General features: G+C 38.9%; 1 long non-coding RNA gene across 3 annotated transcripts in view; it reads right to left on the bottom strand.

Moving 5' to 3' along the window:
* Positions 1-21,446, bottom strand: part of LOC147914352 (uncharacterized) — a 47,100-nt gene that overhangs the window by 24,053 nt on the left and 1,601 nt on the right. The window contains exons 4-5 of one of the 3 annotated variants that reach the window (XR_015555373.1): positions 16,917-17,026; positions 10,908-12,192 (exon numbers count right to left, since the gene is read on the bottom strand). This is a non-coding gene — a long non-coding RNA (uncharacterized LOC147914352). Of the gene's footprint in view, positions 1-10,907; positions 12,193-16,916; positions 20,146-21,446 lie in introns of those variants that run through there. The other 2 variants (XR_015555371.1, XR_015555372.1) reach the window with 2 other exon arrangements.

The following is a 21,446-nucleotide window of genomic DNA, read 5'->3' as shown; positions in this document are numbered from 1 at the left end:
ATATCTGGGTAACAGGTGGAATCAAGAGAAAATCTCACCAATATATGGTAAATAACATGGTATGGTGAATGGGTGGAGTTGGAAGATGGGTTGGAGGTATCTAAAGGGCTGGACAGATCTGCTGGGCTGGATGGTGAGGGAAGGGTTGTAGGTTAATCTCTCCTGTGTCATCCCCTCCCCTCCCCTCAAGAACCTTTAGTGTCTGTGGTAAAGCTCTGTGATGTGGGCCTGGAACTCTAGTCTAGAATGTACTCTTAATGTCCAGCTGCCTGAGGCAGCAATGCACTTCTGATGATGTGGACCATCCTCTTTGTCTGAGGAGCCTTACTGCCCCATGGTTGAGCTCCAGCTCACCTTCCTAGGTATTCCCATCCTTGCCTTCCTGGGTGGGATGGTGCTCCTTCTCCTGTTGCTATTGCTACCTAAAGAGGAATCCCTGTTTGCCAATATTTTGCAAACAGAGACACATCAACAAGGTAAGTAAACCTGAGTCCCTCAGAGATACTAAATCTTTTCAAATAGGTGTGTTCAATGCTATCAATTCCTTCCAAGTACTGCTTTTGCTGCATCTCACAAATTTTCATAAGTTGTATTCTAATATTCATTTAGTTTAAAATATGTTTTTTCTCTTGAGACTTTTTCCTTGACCCATGTGTTGGCAGTGTATTGTTTCATCTCCAAACATTTTGGAATTTCCAACTATCTTTCTGTAATTAATTTCTAGTTTAATTCCATTATGGTCTGAAAACATACTTTGTACAATTTCTATTTTATATTTGTTAAAGTGTGTTTTGGGGCCCAGGATGTGGTCTATCTTGGTGAATGTTCCATGTGAGTTTGAGAGAATGTGTATTCTGTTTTTGGATGAAGTATTCTACAAATGTCAATTAGATCAAGTTGATTGATGGTGTTGTTCAGGTCAACTATATCCATACTGATTTTCTGCTTGCTGAATCTGTCCATTTCTGATAGAGGGGTGTTGAAGTCAACAATAACAGTGGATTCATCTATTACTCCCTGCAGTTCTACCTGTTTCTGCCTCACATATTTTGACACTCTGTTCTTAGATGTATACATGTGAAGGATTGTGTGTCTTCTTGGAGCACTGACCTATTTGTTGTTATGTAATCCTCCTCTTTATCCCTAATAATTTTCCTTGTTCTGAAGTCCACCTTGTCTAAAATTAATATAGTTACTCCTGTTTTCTTTTGGTTAGTGTTAGCATGGTGCATTTTTCTCTGTCCCTTTACTTTTACTCTATCTGTATTTTTATATTTAAAGTGGGTGTTTTGTAGACAACATATAATTGAATCTTGTTTTTTTAACCACTCTGACAGTCTCTGTCTTTTAATTGGTGAATTTAGACCATTTACATTTAGTGATTTTTTAAATATACTTGGATTACTATCTACAATGTCTGTAACTGTTGACTATTCATTTTACCTATTCTTTTTCCTTCCCCTCTTTTTCTGCCTTTTCTGGTTTTAAACAAGCATTTTATTTGATTCCATTTTCTCTCTTCTCTTAGCATATCGATTATTCTTCTTTAAAAAAATATATTAGTGGTTGCCCTAGAGTTTGTTAACATACATTTACAACTAATCTAAGTCCCTTGTAACATTGATTTCATTCATTTCACTTATGCATATACTATAATCACCTAATACATTATCATTATTATTATTATTATTAGGTCAATTGAGAATAAGAAAAATAAAGCTTTTATTTTACTTTCATTTACTCCTTTTCTTCTTTTCCTTTATGTAGATCTGAGTTATCACTTTCCTTCTCCCTGAAGGATTTTTTTAAACATTTACTGTTGGGCAGGTTGCGGCTGATGAATTCCCTCAGTTTTTGTTTGTCTGAGAAAGCTTTTATCTCTCCTTCGTTTTTGTGAGGAAGATTAGCCCTGAGGTAACATGTGTTGCCAATCCTCCTCTTTTTGCTGAGGAAGATTGGCTCTGGGCTAACATCTGTGCCCATCTTCCTCTACTTTATATGTGGGACGCCTGCCACAGCATGGCTTGACAAGAAGTGCATAGGTCCATGCCTGAGATCCAAACCTGCAAATCTCGGGCCACCAAAGCAGAGTGTGTGAACTTAACCACTATGCCACTGGGCTGCCCCTCTCCTTCACTTTTGAAGGATAATTTCACTAGATATAAAATTCTACATTGGTGTTTTTTTCCCCCTTGCAACACTAAATATTTCGTTCCACTCTCTTCACTCCTGCATGGTTTATGATGAGAAGCCCACCATTCTTATCCTTGTTCCTATAGATGTAGGGTGTTTCTTTTCCTTTGGATTCTTTCAAGATTTCATCTTTCGGTTTCCTACAGTTTGAATATGATATGTCCAGGTATAGAGTTTTTTAGTATTTATCTTGCTTGTTTTTTTCTCAGCTTTCACAATCTATGGTTAATCTGTCATTAATTTTGGAAAATCCTTGGCCATTATTACTTCAAATATTTCTTCCACTCTCTTTTTTCTCCTGGTATTGCAATTACACATGTTACACATTTTGAAACTTTCTCATAGCTCTTGGATATTCTGGGTTTTAAAATTTTTTAACAATTCTTTTCCTCTTCACATTTCAGTTTGCAAAGTTTCTAGTGACATATACTCAAAATCATATATCCTTTTATTGGCCATATGCAATCTACAGATGAGCCAATCAAAGGGATTCTTCATCTTTCTTACAATAATTTTGGTTTCTAACATTTCCTTTTGATTCATTCTTAAGAGTTTCCCTCTCTCTGCTCATGCTCCTCATCTGTTCTAGTGTGTTGTCTACTTTTTCCATTAGAACTCTTAACATATTAATCATGGTTATTTTAGATTCAACATATGATAATTCCAAAATCAGTGTCACATCTAAATGTACACCTGGTGCTTGCTTTGTCTCTTCAGACAGCTTTTTCTTGCCTTTTAGCATGCCTTGTAATTTTTTGTTGAAAGCAGGCATGATGTGTTGAGTAATAGAAACTGAAGTAAACAGACCTTTAGTGTGAAGTTTCATGTTAACAGACCTTTAGTGTGAAGTTTTATGTTAATTTGGCTAGGTGTTGGGCTGCATTTAATATTTACTGTAGCCATAGATGTCAGAGGCTTCAATTTTCTCTAGTGTCCTTGATTTTGGCTGCCCTGGTATCTTTAGGTTTCCCGAAATCTCCTCCTTAAATAGAGCCTATGCCTTACAGCTCCTTCAGCTATGATCCCAGTATGACTATACTGGACTCCTGTGGATGTGGTGGTAAGGTGTTGGGGAAGAGTACATGATTAAATCTCAGTCTTTTAGTAGGCCCCTGTCCCTGAGTTGTCATGTTCACAAGTGTTTCTATTTTTTTTTCTTTTCACTCTTTAGATGAGACAGGAAGGCTGGAGGGGGCTGTAGTTGGGCAATTTCCCTTCTCCCATGTGAGATAAGGCTTGGTAGTCTTTTCCCCTGCTAAGTAGGCTTCTGTTATGGAGAATACTCAGGGGATATTTCAATATGTTTTCAAAATGGCTACCTTTCTCACCACCTCTATCCTCCTCCACCAGAAACATCCGAGTTTCTTTATGGCTCTTCACTGTGAGAACCTGGTGGGGTTCCTGGAGATAAAACCCATGAATAATGTGGGAACCCCACTAAGATAGTGATCCCAGGAGTTTCTCACTCTCATGCTAACCCACAGGCATCCTTCAGGATTTGTCAAAGTGTCTTTTTAAGTGTTTCTATCAGTTTAACGACTCCAGCGTTTCTGCTCCAGGTAAGCTGATCTTGACTGCGATTCTCTGCACTCACGTTCTCTGAAGATTTTGGGTACCGGTTTGCCCTGTGACCTCAATTCTCTGACAGCTCCAAGAAAAGTCATTGATTTTCAGTTTGTTCAGCTTCTTGCTTCTTCTAAAGATTGGAGTGATGACTCCAAAGCTCTTTAAATGTTGAAGCTAAAACCAAAAGTCACCCCTCAAAGAATGATTATTTACTTTCCTATTTCTCTTCCCACATTTCTAAATGAGTTTGCTTGGGTCAGAGACACCTAAAATAGGAAGTCTAAGGAGAGGATAGAACATCATTCTTTTAGGGAAAGAGAACGGGCAGAACTAGAGGTTCAGGGAAGACTAAGGTTTCCAATTGAAGCTCGCAGACCATCTGGATGTGGTGGAGGATTCTGGAATAAAACCCTAAACACTGATTTCACAGCCCTGGATTGGCTTATTTAGAGAGTTTGGAATCTCTGCAGAAGAGAGTTCCTAGCACTTGGGCATGGATCACATTCCCATCTCAGGCATCACTCTACCAAGCCTCCCTCCATGTTGGGTAGATCAGGAGAGCAGGACTGAGCCTCTGAGAGCCTCTGAGCAGGGGCTGGAGCCCAAGCTCTCTCCCAAAAAGAGGTTCCTATCAGAGGGAGCACAGAAGTGACTGTTGGCCTCAGACTCTAGCCCTCTTTGAGCTGGGGACTTAGGACTGAGAATATCAAATGTGGACCTCATAGACAAAAATCCTTCTTTGAATTTTTCAAAGAAAGAAAAATTGAAAATATTTTATCACCTTTAAAAATTAATTAAAAGAAGGAACACAAAGTTCTATTAATTAAAATAGAGAGTCATGTGATTCTTGGATAACGGATATGTGAGTTTCCTAGAGTTCAGAGAAGGGAGAGAAATGAGCCCCAGGCCCTCATTCTTTTCTTTTTGTTCTCAGCATCAGGGCAGAGCCAAGAGGAGAAGGAAAGGTGGAATATCAACAGGTAGGGTTCTGCCTATTCCACCTGAGCTCTCCAAGGGTGACCTGTTCTGTGCTTTCCATGAGGTCCCAAGTCCATGATCTCTGCGGATCTCCCGTTACTAGACACTGTCCCTCTCAGAAAACACAAAGGCTCATGGGAAGAGTTGACTAGAAATGACAGGGGTTAAAAAGAATATGGCAAGATAATCCTAGTCTTCAGGAAACTATGGTTTAAATTGGGTGGGGGAGGATCAAGATCCTCCAAAAAATCTAACTGATTTTAACCAAATGGAGTAACTAAATTGTTAAATTCACGGGGAGATTAAATTAAAGTCCTTTGGGTGAGCATGCTGCAAGGCACACGGTTAAGTGCTCAGTGAATTTCCTGCTGGTAAGTGAAGCATTTCCATCTGCCAGTGTCTCAGGCTGCTCAGACCGGAACCATTTATTTAAGTAGACCATTTATTCAAGTGTTTTGTTTCCCAAAATGGTCAAAGGAGGTATCTAGAGAGAACTGTCCTCAGGAGATGTGGTCATCATCAATGCCAAATCAGTCTGGATTAAGCTGGTTCATTAGCATGACTGCCTAAAGGGATGCTACATCTTGTTTAGTGTTTTTAATGCCTTGGGGATAGTGGACTGTTAGTCAGGTGGAAGATAAAGTCAAAGGAGGGAAGGTACCTGCTCAGAGCCTATGCTTTTAAATTAAGCTAACCATACTCAATGAAATGCAGTATCAAACCCCAAGGAATGTTCCCAATTATTGTCTTGGACTCTTCATTTCACTTTGCCTTGTTTTTTTATCAAGTCTCTAATTCTGTTTTTACCTGGCATTGACTTTCTTGACTCCCCTCTCCTCCCAGCTTCTGGCTCTGTGCTCCCCCTTTAGACTTGATGAGTATTCTGGCTTTCCTGCTTTTCACCTCTGGCGCTCCTTCGAAAATGGGTTAGGTTTCTCTTCTGGCTCTTTCTACTTCTGCTGCTCACAAGTTTTGACCCTACTCAGCCGAGTTTTGATCGCAGGACCCTTCCCGGCCTTGACCCGACTCAGCGGCATCCGCGCTGGGCTTACCTCCTCCAGGCGGGGGCATGGGCAAGAGGAAGGAGCAAGCAAAGAGCAAGCAAGGAAACAGGAAGAATCTCTGGCTCAACTTAAACTGTGCAGGGCACTGAGGCCTTGTTGGCTGTCCAGTCTCTGCCTCCTTCTTCCTGTGCTGCTTTCATTCCCTCCTGTCTGGCTCTTTGAATTTTTACTAAGTCTCCACCTTCTAACTGGTCAATCCTCTTCTAGCATCCCCTTATAAGACTTAAACGGGAGTGAGAGTAAGTGATATCCATTAGCCAAAATAAATCTGATAGCAGGGAGAACCTGCTGAATCGCTAGTGTCTTTATAGCACTTATCAAATGCCATTTAACCATATTAGTTGGCAAACTGCTCTGGCTTCCCAGAGAGTCAGCTGGTAGGTAAGTCAATAAATATCTGTCAAATGAATGAATGAATGCACACTAGTTGTGTAGCACTGCATCAGGTACTATAAATAATACAAAGTGTAAGATGTCATCCTGGGCTGAAGAAAGACATCTTCTCATGCCCATTCACAAAAGGACTGTTGTGAAATATCACCGAGGGCCAGACCAGGTTCACTATTTCTTCTAGAAAACAAGCAGTCATCTCTTTTTTTGGTGAAGAAGATTCGTCCTGAGCTAACATCTGTTGCCAACCTTCCCCTTTTTCTTCTTTTATGTGGGCCACTGCCACAGCACAGCCACTGAGGAGAGGTGTAAGTCTGCACCTGGGAACTGAACCCTGGCCGCCAAAGCAGAGTGTGCCAAACTTAACAACTAGGCCACCGGGGCTGGCCCCAAGAAGTCATCTCTTAATGCACAACCACTTCATGTGGGCAAAAGGGAATGTGAGCAAAGCCCTGGTTATGGCATAACACATGCCCATGGGATAACGAACTGTCGAAGATAAACACCGCATTACTATCAGTGGATTTTGTACATAACTTATTAATAAACAGCAAAATGCATAAAACATAAAATGAGGAGAACGGAGTGATCACCCATAGACCCACCATCCATGTCAAGTCACACAACGTTGATATCGCCCTAGAAGCCTCCACTCTCCGTCTGATAATCTTTTACTTTTTGTTATAATTTTACCGCCTTTATAAACTCCTCTAAAAAGTTTAGTTTTACCCAGTTTTGAAATGAAAATAGATTAAAAAAGACAAAAACAACTGCATGCACATTCAACATTGGACATAAAAAAGAAAACTAGTTTTTTAATAAGTTATTTTGAAGTGTACAATTTCTATTGGTGATCGAAACATTCTTTAGTCCACTTTTATGTTTGATGATCTGCTAGTCACTCCACTCCTAAATACTTCAAGGGTATTCTTCCCAAAACTGCCTTTGGTCTTATACTAATGATTTCCTGGACTCAATGGAACTTTGCACGAGACTGAGCTCATCATGGTGAAATGGATGTTAACATTCCACAATCACCACTGTAATTATTCCTAACTTGTATTTTGCTTCAAAAAGTCTCTTGCCCTGCCCCCTAAAGTCTGTGCTTTCAAAATGCTATCTACAGCTTTAATTATACCTGACAATAAACTTCTCTGACCACAAAATCTGTTTGTTCATGGACTACACCCATCATTATCTTCAAATATCCTATTTTTTGTGTGTGTGTGAGGAAGAGTAGCCCTGAGCTAACACCTGTCGCCAATCCTCCTCTTTTTGCTGAGGAAGATTGGCCCTGGGCTAACATCCGTGCCCATCTTCCTCTACTTTATGTGGGATGCCTGCCACAGTGTGGCTTGATGAGTGGTACATAGGTCTGCACCCGGGATCCCAACCTGCAAACCCCGGGCCGGCAGAAGCGGAGCGCGCGAACTTAACCAGTACACCACCAGGCCGGCCCCCAAATATCCTATTTTTCAAAAATCCCATTTATATCAGGCTCCCAAAGAGTTATATTAGCAATGGTGTTTTTAACTGTTTCTCTAATTACTGTTTGTAATTACTGCAAATCAAAGTTGTACAAATGATTGGATGCTGATTGGATGCATCTACCAAACTGGGGTGAAATGGTCCTTTAAACTACTGTATAGTGAACAAATCTATTAGAATAAAAACTGAAATGGAACTTGGGCAACTTGGTCTCCATAGAGAAGCCAATCAGATGGTGTAGTGTTAACAAGGTACTTCGAGTCCAGAATAATCCTGCTAATCACACTTCCTCCAAATTAACCAGCTAATGTCAGTTTCCATAAAAAAGAGGTCTTCTTGTGGGTTCCAGTGAGATAGGATTTGGGAATGCAGAGAGCAGCAGGGAAAGCTGCTGGTGTAGGATCCGTTAGAGCAAAGGACAGAAGACAAAAAGGAGAAGGCTGTATTCATGAGAAGTGATCTGGATCATAAGTGCTGTAATTATAAGCTTACATTGCCACATTGCTTTGTGAAACATAATATTTTTGTTCATTAATTATTTTCCTTGATTCATGTTTCATATTTTTCATGACGTAATAAATAGTGAGATCTAGTCTCATTTTTCTGTGTATTTGGATACAGTGAGTAGAATGCCCTGGCTGAGTCACTAGTTTCACACAGGGGAGACTTGAGAAAAAAGATGGGCAAGGAAGGTTAGGTCAGATTAAGGAAATCCCTAAAATGCTTATATTGGACTTTATCCTTCAGCAATCATTTAGTGTTTCTTTTTTTTTTTTAATTGGTAGCACCATTAGGAAAATGGTGTTTTTGAAGGTTTCTAAGAGGATAAACGCCCTAGGCAGGGAGATTAGGTAAGAGGACATAGCAATAATTCAGGCATTAAGAAAGAAGGTTATACTGGGCTGGTGATGGTGGCAATGGATTGGAAAGGAAGGAAGGATGGATGCAGCATTGAATTCGGCTTCTTTCCCTTTGTCTTGTCAGCCACTTAGGTTTAATACTATTCAGTCTTCCTGATTCATTTCCCTTCCCATTTATATTTTCCTTCTTCCCTTGATAATCTACTTTTTCTTTTCCATTTTTCCCTCTCTTTCCTTTGCCTACATTTAAAAAAATTCTCTTATTACCTCCCCAATAGGATGATGACTGAATCAGTCAGGCAGATATCAAATGGGAGATGTGGGTAGAAACTAACCACAAGGTTTACTAACTGATTAGAATATGTTGCTGCTTTAAAAAAAATTTTTTTTGAACCTTTTATCTTCAGTTAGAAAGAAGGAAAGAAAAGAGAAGAAAGGTAATGAGGGAAAAAAAGTAGAATGAGAAAGGGAGAGAACAAGACTTTCATTCATTCATTCATTCAAGAAGTGCTATGTTGGGCCAGCACGGTTGTGCAAGTGGTTAAGTGCGCATGCTCCGCTGCGGCAGCCCAGGGTTCGCCGGTTTGGATCCCAGGTGCGCATTGAAGCACCACTTGTCAAGCCATGCTGTGGCAGCCTCCCACATAAAGTGGAGGAAGATGGGCATGGACGTTAGCCCAGGGCCAGTCTTCCTCAGCAAAAAAGAGGAAGATTGGCAGATGTTAGCTCAGGGCTGATCTTTCTCACAAAAAAAAAAAAGAAAGAAAGAAAGAAGTGCTGTGTTTCCAGAGAAAAAGACAGAGCCAAAGAGACAGAGAAAATACCTCACAATAATTTGTGTTACTGTAATTGTATTATATATTTCCCCTTCTCACTCAGTTGGGTAAAGTAGAAATGCCAGAATGGGAGGCTAAAAACTAAGGTGAGATGGGCAGTCTCCTTCCCTCCCTTTATGTCATTTTGGTTCTCATATCAAAAGGTGGAGTCTACTCCCCTCCCTCTAGGCCTCAACAACTGGCTGAACCAATAGGATGCTGTGGGAGTGACTTTCTGGGACTTCTGAGGCTAGGCTGCAAGAATCCTGGGTCTTTTGGAACATTTCCTCTTAGGATGCTTTCTTTTGTAACCCGCCACCACTCTGAGAGAAGCCCAAGTCACATGGAGAGGCCACATGTAGGCCCTCCAGTTGGCAGCCCCAAGTAAGATAATAGCCAGCATCCCCTGCCATCCTAGGAGTGAACCATCTTGACGTCCAGCCCAGTTGGGCCTATAGATGATTGCAGTCCCAGCTGACATGTAACTGCACTTCCTAGGAGACCCCAAGCAAGAACTGCCCAGCCAACCACAGCCAATCCACAGAATAAGAGACAAGAATAAATTACTGTCTTAAGGTACTACACTTTGGTGTGGTTTGTTATTATAACAAGAGATAACTTCTTTCATCCCTACATGAGACAAAAAGAATACTTTATCAAATGTCTGAGAGATTCATATGCCACTCGGAATACAAGTATAATTTTTATGTATTTCTTTTCTTTTAAAGATCACTTTATTACTCATTAGCCTTGAAACTACAATCTGAACTGACCTTGATCAGAAATCCTAAGAAATGCTTAAGCAAATATTTTAAGTACTGGTACATTATCATATTTTGAGTACTGGTTCAGGACAAAATGATTATCAATGTGAAAAACATAACTGATGTGTAATCAGAAGATGGAGTTTAAATCCTAGTTCTGTCATTTATCACTGTGTGACCTAGTTTCCAATGTTATAATGTATTTGTAAGTATTTAGTGATGCCCGACAAAACACAGATATTCAACAAATCTCCATTTCTTTCTTTCCTATGAAAATCCTGTGCTCATAAGTGCAACCATGTGGAAGCTTATCTTACTGCTTCCTAAAACTGAATATTTTTATTATTTATCAAATATTTCCCTTGATAAATATTTCATAAGCTTCCCTATTGTTGGCTTTACTAGTGTGATCTACCTCACTTTTCCTGCGGAATAGCTTAAAAGATTTTGGGGACTCACTCTGTTGCTAGGTTCTCACAAAGGCACTTTCATGACGACCTTCTTTGGTTTTCAAGGACATGACCATGTTTCATGTCTTGAATGTGGTTCCCTACTCTAGTGCAAATGTTAACAAGTGCACATCAAATAAGAATTTTAAATCAGCTCACGTTTATGTATTTAAATTTAAGAGTTAAATTGATAACATACCCATTTGCTTTGATTTGAGATGCTATGTGATTGAAAAATTTTTAAATTGAAATAGAAGTGAATTACCTTATTTGAATTTACCATTTTTGCATAATAAGGGCGAACTAATTTAATTTGCATTTATCCTTTTAAATGACTTACCTGATGTCTGCTGAGATACTCAAGGCCACATGATTAGTGGAGTCATGCCGAACATCACTCTGTCTCACAGGGTTGGAAAGTACACGTGCACCTTGTGAAGCTTGGAGATAGATGTTGCAAGCTTGACCTTTTCTCCATTGTTTTTCTGTTTTGTTCCCCTCATCTCACTGTAGGCTGCTTTATGTTTTCCAGAGGGACACACATTGCATTTGGAGATGGTCCTCGTTTTCCAACTCTATTCTGATTTTATGTTACGTTTACTCAGTGTTGAGCTCACATCTCAGTTCTACAAAGGGAGGGCTGGTTATTAATCCGGTAACATATGGCTGGAATCCCCAAGACAGTGCTCTTTATGGGGACTGAGGTTCCTTTAGCAAATACTGCTTTTTGATGATGCATTTTAATGAGTCTTTTAAAAATCTGAACATGAGTCTACCAGCTACAGTTGTAGCTGAAACCCATAATTTCAGAACAGTGTTTTTCAAACTACAGGTCTTGATCCGTGAATGGACTATGAAATAATTCTAGGGGTTGTGACAAGCACTTAAAAAACACTGGAACAAAATGGAATAGATAACATTAGAGTGTATTACATGTAATAAGGGGACGTAAAGTTTCAAAAAACTTTTGTATTAGTTTTGTGCATGTATGTGTGTATACTGGTTTATATAAAAATTATGTCACATATTTTTTTGAGTTGCTGTCAAGAGAGTTTGAAAGCCACTGCCTTGGATTTAAAGCTTTCTGAAAGTTTTACAATATAACAGTTTGAAATGAAGCCCCAACAGTATATGTAAAATATAAAAGTGTAGATAGCTTTTAGTTACATACTTTAAGGAGACTGGCAAGTTACTTTTCCTGAGAAGCCTAGCCCTGGGATTTCTGGGCATTTTCCAAAGGGCCAGGAACCAGTTATCCCAATAAATGGTAGGAGCCCAAATGCTCTCTCCCTGGGAGGCTCTGAGGTAACAGGTTCCTCATCTCATCTGTGATGTTGCTGGTGCCTTGCTGCAGCGGCTGTTGGAAGTACTGTGTCTTCCCTAACCACACCAGAAGGACCCAGTTTTCCAAAGGTCTCAGGCTACCATAAAGATGGCATCACACTTCTCCCCCATTCATGGGACCTGCACCTGGCTTGGAGAGCGGAAAACTCCAACCCTTACCTACCCTCTTTGCTAGAGAACCTCCCTTTTCCTTCCCACTGGGTCCTGGGAAGACAGGCGGCATCAGTAAAGTTACTTCTGTGTTTTTGTGTGAAGGTCGACTCCTGTAGAGAGTACCATCCCTGGAATTAGAAAATTAATCCTAATCAGAGTAATGCAGGGTCCCCCTTTCAATCTGCTAATGGGCTTTAGAGAGAGATGGCACATCTTTCTGCAGCTGACAGATGCCCCTTTTAGAGGATCTATGACATCTTCCACAGGTCTTCACTCAGCTAGGCTAAAACACTTCAGAACCAAAAGAATCCTCAGGTCAGGAAGGGACTGCTTACTTTTCTGGCTCTTGCCCTCTGAAGGTTCCCAACTTCTCCTCACTTTGCGATATATTATCTCTCCCATTAAAATGGTTGCCTATTAAACTCATTAGTGGAATCTGCCATATTGTGTCACTTTTTCCATCTGCTTATGGTTTTAAATTTTTTTTCCATAGAAAGCCCTGACCTAAATTCTTTACTCTCCTTTTATAATGCTTTTATTTTGACCTTACTACTGCTGAAAATCAACCAAACTCCTCATCACTGCCTCTCCCCCCAATCTCCATCAACATTTTCCTGTTATCCAGGTTTTTTTTATATACACTCAAGAGGCAGTCAACAAAGATGGACCAGATCTTTCCAGGGGACTTTTTTGTTTCACATGGGACATTTTCAATAGGAGCTTTCAGATGTATTAACAAAACAAAGTAGATAAATTTGTTACCAACATTAGAATCTCATTTTAAAATATTTTCTACAGCTCAAAACGTGGCATAAGGCAGATTCCTATAAGAGAAAGGGCCTTATTATAAGTTGTCTTGAAGACCCTGAGATTGTCCTTAATAGCAGTACTACGGAAGGATATCAGGCACATTCTCAGTCACCCCAAGAGTTAATTTAAATAGAGAAAGTGAGATGGTCTCCCAAAGCACTGGAATTGATTTTACCCTGAGCCTCTCCTCAGTTTTAAATTCTTAAAATCACAGAATATGGAAAAGGAAGAAACTTGGTGTTCATTCTAACCGTCTGATTTTACAAACCAGGATATTGAGGCTCAGAGGGACAAAGCCATTAAGATAATGCAGTTATTTAGTTGGTTACTTGGATTAGGGTGGTTTCAGAAAGGATGCAGAAAAGTAGAAATATTTGAGAGCCATTTAGGGACTGTAATAAAGAGCACCAATTGACTGGTTGGTGGTGGGATGAGAGACTGAGCACTGAGGGAGAGGGAAGATTCAGAGATGTTGCTTGAGTCTTTAGCTTTAGCATCCAGGCAAATGGGAGGCATTCATTTTGAAAGAGGACATATGGAGAAAAGTATCTGCAGAGAAATATTGCAAGTGCAGTCTGGGAATGCTGAGTTTTGGGCACCTTGTAAAATCCAAGACAATTACTAAAATTGAATATATACAGGAGGAAAACCACGAGACTACTGAGTTATGAAAGTTTAGTAAAAAGACTGTCTCCAAGAGGAAGTTATCATCATCCACAGCTACTGTGAGGAAAAATGAGACAAAGATGGAAAGGTGTGCATTAGGCTTAGCCGTAAGGAAGGCATTGCTGACCTTGGCAACTCCTAGAAGAAAACATAGGGAAAAAGTTCGTGACTTCAGTCTTGGCATTGGTTTTTTAGATATGATACCAAAAGCACAGGCAACAAAAGCAAAAATAAACAAGTGAGATTGCATCAAACTAAAACGCTTCTGGACAGCAAAGGAAACAATCTACAGAGTGAAAAGGGAACTTACGGAATGGGAGAAAATCTTTGCAAATTATAATAATAATTATAAGGGGTAAATAGCCAAAATATATAAGCAAGTCATACAACTCAACAGCACAAAAGCAAATAACCAGATGAAAAAATGGGCAAAGGACCTAAGTTGACATTTCTGAAAAGCCATCCAAATGGTCAACAAGTTTATGAAAATGTGCTCAACATCACTAATCCTCACAGAAACGCAAATTAAAACCACAATGAGGTATTATCACCTCACACCTGTTAGAGAAGGGTGATTATCAAAAAGACAAAAGACAACAAGTGTTGGTGAGGATGTGGAGAAAACAGAACTCTTCTACACTGTTGATGAGAATGTAAATTGGTAGAGCCATTTGGAAGACAGCATGAAGGTTTCTCAAAAAAACTAAAAGTAAAACTACCCTATGATCCAGCAATCCCACTCCTAGGTATATATCCAAAGGAAATGAAATCAGGATCTCAAAGAGATATCTGCACTCTCATGTTCATTGCAGGATTATTCACAACAGCCAAGATATACAATCACTCTACATGTCCGTTGATGGATGAATGATTAGAGAAGATGTGGTATATACACATACAATGGAATATTATTCAGCCAAAAAAAGGACGGAAATCATGACATTTGCCCCAACACGGATAAACCTTGAGGGCATTAACGTTAAGTGAAATAAGCCAGACACAGAAAGACAAACACTGTGGGATCTCAGTGGAATCTAAAACAGTCAAACTCATAGAAACAGAGTAGAATGGTGTTTTCTAGGGGCTGGGGAGATGGTAAGTAGGGAGACGTTGGCCAAGGAGTACAAAGTTCAGTTATGCAAGATGAATAAGTTACGGAGATCTAATGTACAGCAACGTGACTACAGTAAACAATATTGTATTGTATTCTTGAAATTTGCCAAGAGGATAGATCTTAAGTGTTCTCACCACAAAGAAAAAAAGGTAACTATGTCAGGTGATAAATGTTAATTAGCTTGATTGTGGCAATGAATTCACAATATATACATATATCAAAACATCAAGTTGTATACCTTAAATGTATACAATTTTTATCTGTCATTATGTATCAATAAAGATGGAGAAAATTCACAACAGCCGTGAACAGACATCTTACTAAGGATATATAGATGGCATATGAACATATGAGAAGATATTTAACATCACTAGCCAATAAGGAAATGCAAATTAAGACCATGAGGAGATATCACTATATAGCTATTACAACCACAAATACAAAAAATAGTGACAATACCAAGTACTAGGAAGGACAGGAAGTAACTGGATTTCTCATACACTGCTGGTAGAAATGGAAAATGGTACTGCCACTCTGGAAAATAGTTTGGCAGTTTCTTCAAGAACAAGACATATACTGACCATACAACCCCAGTCACACTCCTGGGCATTTATCCCAGAAAAATAATAATTTATGTTCACACAAAAACTTGAACATGAACATTCACAGCAGCTTTATTTATAATAGCCTAAGCTCAGAAACAACCAAGAACTCCTTCAATAGATGAATGGCTAAACAAACTACGATACATTCACACAGTGGAACACTATGTAGTAATAAAAGAAATAAACGATTGATACACACTACAACTTGGATTAATCTCAATCTCACATCAAATATTCTATGATTCCATTTCTATAACATTCTTGAAATGGCAAAATTATAGAGATGAAGAGCAGATTAGTAGTGGGCAAGATCAGGGAAGGTGTGAGAGAGGGACGGGTATGATTATATTATAAAGAGGCAGCATGAGAGAAACATTTGTGGTGATAGAATAGTTCAGTATCTTGATTGTGGTGGTGGTTACATGAATCTCGACATGTGATAAAATGGCACACAGCTATTCACACAATGGTACCAATGTCTGTTTACTGGTGTTGAGACTATATTATGGTTATGTAAGACATAACCATGAAACTTGTGAAGAATACAACTGTGCTAATTCCCATGAATCTATAATTCTGTCAGATAAAAAGTTTTTTAAAAAGTATATGTAAAAGCCAAAACAATCTGAAAACATTTTCTTCTTAAAAAGATAAGCCAGAGATGGAGAAAATGTTTGCAAAACATATATTTGATAAAGTTGTGAACTTCTTCAACTCAACAATAAGACCAAAAAAACCAAACTAAACTCAACAAAAAATGGGCTAAAGACTTGATCAGACACTTCATTGAAAGAGATTATAAATGGTTAAAAAAAAGCATATGAAAAGAAGTTCAAGACTGTTAGTCACCAGGGAAATGTAAATTAAAACTCCATAAGATAGAAGATACCAACTAAAATGGTTAAAAATAGTTAAGAGTTACCAAAGCATCTGTTGGTAACCAAAGAGCAATGAGAATTCTCAGGCATTGCTCATGGGCATGAAAAACAGGAGAGCCAGCTTGGACACATTTGGCAGCTTCTCATACAATTACATATAAACTTACCAGAAGACCCAGCAAACCCTCTCCTAGGTATTGACACAAGAGAAATGAAAACATGTCGACACAAAGACTTGTATGTGAATGTTCTCAGCTGCTTTATTCATGACCACCCCAACCGGAACAAACCCATGTGACCATCAACTGAAAGATAACACACTGTGGTTTATGCACACAAAGGAACACTACTCAGGACAGAAGGAATAAAGTAGTGATACACACATGCACTAGTCTCAAAAGCATTCTGCTGAGTGAAAGAAGCCAGACAAAAGAGAGAATATACATTATGATTCCATTGACAGGAAAGTCAAGAAAAGGCAAAACTACTGCAATGGAAAGCAGACCAGTGATTGCTCTGAGGAGTCTGAGAGGTAGGGATGGAGGGAGGAGACTCACTGCAAAGGATAGAAGGATCTTTCTGGGATGATGGAAATATTCCAAATCATGATTTTGATGATGGTCATCTACTTTTCATTCTTGAAAACTCACTCATTTATACACTGAAAAGTGCTGAGTTTTATTTTCTGTTAAATACACCTCAACAAAAGTGATTAACAGTTAAAAAAGAAAAAACAGAATTTGCAGTCTAAAGGGAGTCACATGGTAAGGTCTGCTCACCACGGAGACGAGGTGGCTGTAGCTCTCCAGCATCGTCACGTCTCTGTACAGGGTCCTCTGTGCAGAGTCCACCTGCCGCCACTCCTCCCGGTGAACTCCACAGTCACGTCCTTGAACGACACTGACACCCGTAACAGCACATTTCTAATCAACTTGAGGGTCCAGAGTCAGTGACATGGAGAATACCTTTGGAAACTATGTCTTACTATGTTTACTGTTCAGAATTTAAAACAAAATGCTATAAAGGATGACTATCACGGGGCCCTAATTCTGTCTTATGCTTTGAGGAGACGTACATCATTAGTAAAAAAAAAAATTATTCTCATGCCGATTTATTTATATTTATTTCTATTTTATACACATATATTGTTACTTAATATAAGGAGGAACGTTAATGCCTTATTTTTTTAGGTAAAGTTATTATAAATAGGATTCCTGCATACATTTCTCATACACCAGCAGATTATGCTGAGCGCTCTGCAGACTATACACACCCCAGCCTGGAAATCTGTGCTGGGGTAATAGGGAACCAATCAGAGATACATGTAAGCCCAGGAAGGTATTACACACCACCAGATTTATATTTCAGGAGCAATGCTCTAGAACAGGGTTTTTTCAACATGGCACTACTGACACTGTGGACCAGATGATGCTATTTTTGTGGAAGACTGTCCTGTGTATTTTAGGATCTTTATCAGTATCCCTGTCTTCTACTGATTAGATGCCAGTAGCATCCCCAGTTGTGACAGTCAAAAATATCTCCCAACACTGCCAAATGTCTCCTGGGGAGCAAAATCGACCCTAGTTAGGAACCATTGCTCTATATGATTAGTGGACAATATCTTAAGCAGCAAAACAGAAGACCTAATTTAAGGAATTACTATATTAAGGCACAAGAACAAAGATAAAGAATGGGAAACTAATCCTTATAGGAAACAAAATCTGGTCATTATTTTCTTGTGCAGCTATACACAGAGATGCTGCACAAGCAACTGGGTGGATGCTGAGGCCATACACCGAGACTGGAAGAAAAAAATGAAAGTCAGAGGCTGGGTCACAGTGAGGGAGATGTTCTTCACTTGCACCCAGCCAAAACGCCTGTGGAACATACAGATGGAATTACTTATTTCACTGTCGTTGCATGATTTTGGAGCAGAGAGGGAGGTCTAAAATGAAAATTAGAATTCAGGAGACATTAGTCATTAAGATGCTAACTGAAGTCATCAGAGAAAAAGGGCTTGTTCAGAAAGGACATAGAAACTGAGGAGAGAAAAGGAGTAAGTACAGAATTCAAGTGAATAGCAAAATTTAAGTGGCAGGTAGAAAAAGAAAACAACACGACGGCTGAGAAAAAATTTCTAAATGGTGGAAAGAGACAGCAGAAAGATTCAAGTACTGGAAATTAAGAGAAGAGAGAATCAGAAGCATAAATGATTCCTCTAGTTCAAGAGAACACACTGAGCACACGCAGGAGTCCCTGCCTCCAAAAACACACTCAGGTGAAATACAAAACCTGTTATAAAAGTATGACAAAAAAGGAATACAGAGAAACTTCCCAGCAGAAGGCCCAAAAATTTGAACAAATTCTAGAAGATAGAGGATAAGATCCTGTTAGATAAGAAAAACAGGATAATGTTGCCCACAATCTAACACGAACAGAGAAGTGGGCAGAAGGAGCAGGGTGCTGAGGACAGCTCAGAAAGACGTCCAAGCTTCCAGTGAACAAGACCTGGAACAAAGTGTGTGGTGGGAAGAATGATTAACTATCTGAATACAGGTGACATCATTCAAATGAGTGAGGAAAGGCTGGACACTAATGTCACAGGGATAGCTCATTAGAGGCCACCTGGGAAAAGACTGATTTCTCTCTCACACCACAGAGCAGGATAAAATTAAAATGCTTTCAAGATCTATGTAAAAAATAAAATCACATTCCAGAAGACTACACGGAACAATGATTTTATAACATTAGAGTGGGAAATGTGCAACTGTGACTGAAAATCCAGGAATGAGAAAATAAAAAATTGCTAAATTTAACAACATAAAGATGGGGAAAAAAAAATCATGACCAAGGCAAAAATACAAAAAACTGTACGCAAAATGTGCAATTTATATCACAGAAAAAGGGCTATAAGGGTATGCCGGACAGTCAATAAAATGAGCACATGAATAAAACAGGTAAGGGAAGAACAGTTCAACAACAAAGAGATATAGTGAACTTCAAACAAAAAAAGATGTTCCATTTCATTCATGAGAAGAGCAAAGCTTATAGAGAGATCATCTGTAAGTCACATCAGTAAAAATCCAAAGTTTGAGGCACACTCTATTTGGAAGGTTCTGTGGAGGAAACACACGCTCTCACTGTTGGCTCTACCTTCAATTACACCCACAACCTGACCACTTCAAAGTAACTAACACCCTTATGATCATCATTTCTTCTTAGGATTACAGAAATAGCTTCCTATATTGTTCCTGCTTCCACCACTGCCCCATAAAGTCCATCCTCAAACAGCAGACAGACTTATTCTTTTAAATTGTAAATCAAAACCATTCTTTTGACTCAGAAGTATAAAAATGAAAACCCTCAAAACCCTCCATATCACCTAACTAAATGGAAAGAGATACTGTGTTCATGAAGTGAAAGACTCATTATGATCAAGATGTTAATTCTCCCCAAATTGATCTATACTACAAATTCTATAGATTGCATGAAATCAAAATCAAAAGCTCAGCAGGGTTTTTTGAAATAGGCAAGCTGATTTCAAAAACTTTCTATAAAGAAGCAAAGGACCTGGAATATCCAAAACAATTTTAAAAATGAACAAAGTTGGAAGACTCGCATTACCTGATTTCAAGACTTACTGTAAAGAGACACTCAACAAGAAAGTGTCGTAGTAGCAAAAGCATTAACACAGATCATCAGAAGTAAACAGAGTGCAAAACAGAGCCATACATACACTGCCGGTCGACTTCCAGAGGTGCCAAAGAAAGTCAATGGAGAAAGCACACTCTTGTCAGCAAATGGTGCTGACAGGTGGCTGTGCAAAGCTGGAGAGCACAAATATGGCAAGGGCACGTTCCTCTACTCCCAATGGTTAGAGTCGGCTGCCAGCACAGAATCTGAAGATCCTCAGACCCTGAACTTCTAAGGTTTCAGACTGGGCCAACTAGAACATATTCTGTCCTTTTCTGATTAGCAGGCTTTATACGAAAATAAAACTTAAAAGCTGATCAAAAAAGGAAATTATTTATATAACAGATAAAAGACTTTGAAATCCTAGGAGAATACTATCAGCTCATGAAAATTCATTTAAAACCATAAATAAAAATGAAAAATTTTCTATGAAAATGTTATGACCAAAATTAAACTAAAAAAATACACATCCAGTATAGGCTTATGACTAACAAATTTATTCAATAATCAAAATCTTCAAGCAAAAAATCTTCATAAGGCCCAAATTCACAGGTGAGTTTCACAAAATCTACATGTAACACAAATTTTATCTAAATTATTAGAAAAGAAAAAGCAGGAAAGTGACCCATTTTTTATGAGACTATGACCTTGAGACCATTATTGGATAGAGAAACAAGAAAGTATAGTCTAATCTAGCTGTGGATACAGAAATAAAAATCCTAAATATAGTATTAGCAAAAAGCCTTAGGAAAATATGTAAGAAACAACTTACCACACTTATTAGCAACTAGGATCTATACAGGAATTCAAGTTCATATTAGAAAATCCATTATACTATTTACAGTATTTACAGATTAAAGGAAATAATCCATGGCTTTATTCCAATAGATGCACAAAAGGTAACCAATATAGTGCACTGGACATTCATGACTAACATAAAATCTTAGCAAACTGGTACCTGAAGAGACCCTCCTTACCCTAACAAGGTTACCCACCCAACGCTGACAGCAAACATCATAGTTAACAGTAAAACAGTGTATATTTTCCCTCAAAATTGACTTAATCTATTTCTATTTCTCCTTTTCCATTTCATGCATGGATCCTTCCAAACCTTAAATCTATTACAATACAAAGTGGGAAATGAAGAAAGAGCTCCCCTGAGGGATGTTCATTTTCTGTGGCTCCTGGGACAGTGTAGAGAACTGTGGCTCAGCTGAGGGGACAGAAAGAAGACGGGGGTCCTGAGATTTGACCTGCCTTACAGCTCCTAGATTCACTGCCCCAAATCTCAGCACCCCAGTTGGGGATCATCTTCCCCAAAGACATAGGGCCTTGAAAAGGCACGAGATGGATCATGGACAGGCAGCACCACCTGTCTTTGTGAGACTCTGAAATGATCATGGGGCTTAAATCTGCAGTTTTTTACTAAATGACCATAAACTTTTCTCAATTGATATAAGAACGCATGTGTCCTCCTGACTAACATAAAGAAATAAAAGCAACAGATTAGTTGAATTAAAGTACACCAAAGGATAAGGCAGTATTTTTCACTGAAATTAGCAGGAAAAATACTCACTATGCATCATTTATCTATTTTTCTCAGTAACATTATTTAC

This window comes from Ceratotherium simum, chromosome 20 (genome assembly GCF_057802395.1).
Source record: "Ceratotherium simum simum isolate JZ-2026a chromosome 20, ASM5780239v1, whole genome shotgun sequence".
Taxonomy (NCBI): Eukaryota; Metazoa; Chordata; class Mammalia; order Perissodactyla; family Rhinocerotidae; genus Ceratotherium; species Ceratotherium simum.
This window is presented reverse-complemented; position numbering and strand designations above follow the sequence as displayed.